The sequence below is a fragment of the Xenopus laevis genome, chromosome 3S (genome assembly GCF_017654675.1).
Source record: "Xenopus laevis strain J_2021 chromosome 3S, Xenopus_laevis_v10.1, whole genome shotgun sequence".
NCBI classification, from domain to species: Eukaryota; Metazoa; Chordata; class Amphibia; order Anura; family Pipidae; genus Xenopus; species Xenopus laevis.
In genome coordinates, this window is record NC_054376.1 from 61,003,063 (window position 1) to 61,006,612 (window position 3,550).

Below are 3,550 nucleotides of genomic sequence, written 5' to 3' on the forward strand. Positions count from 1 at the left end.
CTTGTGTGTGTTTTGTTTTTCATCCAGTAGTAACTTATGAATATTTTTACTTATTTATATATTTCACTAGGCTGAAAGGAGGCTGATGACTCAACTTGCAAAGGGGGGGGAAAGTTAAACTTCACAGCCGAGTATGCCAATTGCCAAAGCAAGCAATTTTTGTTATCCAAATATTGCCAATTTTTAAGGATGCGCTGAATCCACTTTTTTGGATTCAGCCGAACCCCCAAATCCGTCGTGAAAAATTCGGCCGAATCCGCACCCTAATTTGCATATGCAAATCAGTGAGAGGGGTAGAGAAAAAATGTTTTACTTCCTTCTTATGTGATGAAAACTCACATGATTCTAAGGATTCAGTTCGGCCAGGCACAAGGATTCGGCCGAATCCGAAAGCTGCTGAAAATGGCCGAATACCGAACAGAATCCTGGATTCGGTACATCCCTACCAATTTTATAGCATACTGGCTCAAAAATGGCTTCATGCAGTTTCTTCCTAGAAAAGCCTTAAAGCCTATTTAAAATCCTCCACTTTAAAGGAACAGTTCAGTGTAAAAGTCAAAATTGGATAAATAGCTAGCTAGATAGATAAATAAATAGGCTGTGCAAAATGAAAAATGTTTATAATATAGTTAGTTAGACAAAAATGTAATGTATAAAGGCTGGAGTGAACAGATGTCGAATAAAATATCCAGAATCCAACTTCCTGCTTTTCAGCTCTATAACTCTGAGCTAGTCAGCAACTTTAAGGGAGCCAAAACTGTTCAATTTGCAATTGATCCTTAGCATTTAGCTCAGATTCAAAAGCAACAGTTATGACCTATGTGACCCTTCAAGTCACTGATTGGTTACCAGGCAGTAACGAATCAGTGGAAACCAAGAGAGCTGAAAAACAGAAAGTAGTTTTCTGGCTATTCTGTTACATATCCAGTCACTCCAGCCTTTCTAGCTTACATATTTGGCTAAATATATTAAAAACATTTTTTTATTTTGCACAGCCTATCTATTTACCCAGCTTTTATTTTTATACTGAAAAATTCCTTTAAACCATTGCCGCTTTCATGAATTGATTGGGGGGGGGGGTATAGTTCTGATGTATACTACTCTTTTAGGCTAGTTATCTTTAGTACTGCCTCAAGCCAACAATCTGGCACACAACAAAGCTTAACCCGTTGAACCTTCTGACAAAAACTTCACTCACTATCCAAAGACAATCGACCCCAAATAAAGCACAATTCAACAAATTCAACCTAATATCAACGTAAATGATTATACAGTGTAATTTGAATACCTGGTCAATAAACCTAATGAAAAACAATTTTATGGGCAAAAACAAGTTCTAAAACAGCAATGACAACACAAGCAATAAAATATAAAGAGCAACGCAGAACCAGTAATGAAAAACTGAATATGCGATAAATCAGTAAAAATACAACAGAACCAATAAAAGAAAACTGATTAGACTAATTTACTTTCAGAATTCCTGATCACTAACCACACTATGAAATAAAGGTAGAACAAGCAATGAAAAGTAATAAAGGGCAAACCAGAACTGAAAATTCAAAAAAACACAATACAAACAAGAACATGTAAGAACCAGTAATGAAATGCAGAACAAAACTGAATATGCAATAATCTGTAGAGATGCAAAACGGATTATACTGTGTGATTTGATGATCACTAATCACACGGAGAAATCAGGTTGCAAAAGTAATACCGTATATACTCGAGTATAAGCCGACCCGAGTATAATTTTAACTACGAAAACTGGGAAAACGTATTGACTCTAGTATAAGCCTAGACACAACTACAGCCCTGTCTCCCAGCAGCGCACATTCTGCCAAAGCGACCCCCCCAGCGATCAACCGGACTTCTTTGCAAAGTTGATGGTGACAGAGAATTGCCAAACGGATTACTGTGTGCATTGTCCCACTGTCCCACTACCATGTGCAGAGGGTGCTGTGTGATATTGCCATCACTGTTTATCTTTCGTATAACCAACAGAGGGCGCTGTGTGATATTGCCATCACTGTTAATCCTTCATATAACCAACAGAGGGCGCTGTGTGATATTGCAGTCACTGTTATTCTTTCATATAACCAACAGAGGGCGCACTGTTCTTTCATATAACCAACAGAGGGCGCTGTGTGATATTGCAGTCACTGTTATTCTTTCATATAACCAACAGAGGGCATTGTGGGATATTGCAGTCTCTCCCCAAGTGAACTGTTGGTATAGGAATGATTAAAAGTGACTGCAATCTCAGCTACTGCCCGCTGACCCGAGTATAAGCCGAGGTAGACTTTTTCAGCACATTTTGGATGCTGAAAAACTCGGCTTATACTCTAGTATATACGGTAAGTGAATTCAATGTTTGTGGGTTGTCTGACAAAATGTCTGTGGCCCTTAGACCCAAAAAAGGGAGAATTCTTTTCATACTTACCGTAATTCTCCTTTCCTGGCCACTCTCCATATCAGCATTACAATCGGGAGGCCCCTCCCATCCCCGCCCATAGACCAGACCGTCCCTCCCTCTAAAGTTATAAAGGTATCCCAAGAACCTCCCCACCTTGTCTAATACCAAGTTCAAGTTCTGGAGGGGTGGGGAATGCTGATATGGAGAGTGGCCAGGAAAGGAGAATTACGATAAGTATGAAAAGAATTCTCCCTTTTCCTGGCCACTCCATATCAGCATTACAATTGGATATACCAAGCCATGCTATCCCAATGGGTGGGAAAAAACACAGTAAACCAAACTGCTGAAAATGATTTTATGAGGAGAATGCGAGATGAGCTCCAGCTGCAAATGCATGATTGCTGGAACAAGGCAGATCCAGATGATAGTGTTTTACAAAGGTTCGGGCTGAGGACCATGAAGCAACCTCACATATCTGCGTCGTAGGCACCTCTGCCAAGGCTGCCCATGAGGTAGAAACAGCCCTCGTGGAATGTGCCCTTAAACCCTCAGGTGCTAGCTTGCCTTGGGCTTGATAGGCTTTGGAGATACATATGGACATCCATCTACTGATGGTGGATACTGCGGCTGCATGACCTTTTCTGCTGCCGGCTGGGATGACAAACAATCTACTGGATTTTCTGAAGGCTTTTGAAACTTCCAGGTAGCGTTTTAGGCAACGTACTGGGTCAATCTTTGGAAGATTCTCAGAGTTCTGCATATCATCAGAAAAGATTGGAAGGACCACTTCTTTCTTTAAATGGAATGTTGAGACAACCTTTGGTAGAAAAGATTTTTCTGTCTTCAGGATCACTTTGTCATGAAAGAAGGAAATATGTTCCGGAGAGCAAGAAAGGGCCTGCAATTCCCTTACCCTGCATGCAGAGGCTATGGCTAGCAGGAATAGGGTTTTGAGAGTGAGACACCAGGTAGAGATGGATTCAAGGGGTTCGAAAGGAGATATGGATAGAGATTTTAAAACAATTGGAAGGCTCCAAGCTGGAAGAACTTTATTCACAGGAGGACGAAGTTTTAGAGCTGCCTTGAAGAATCTTTTAACCAAAGGCTCTTCGGACCAAGCCTTTCCCGATAGAGCTG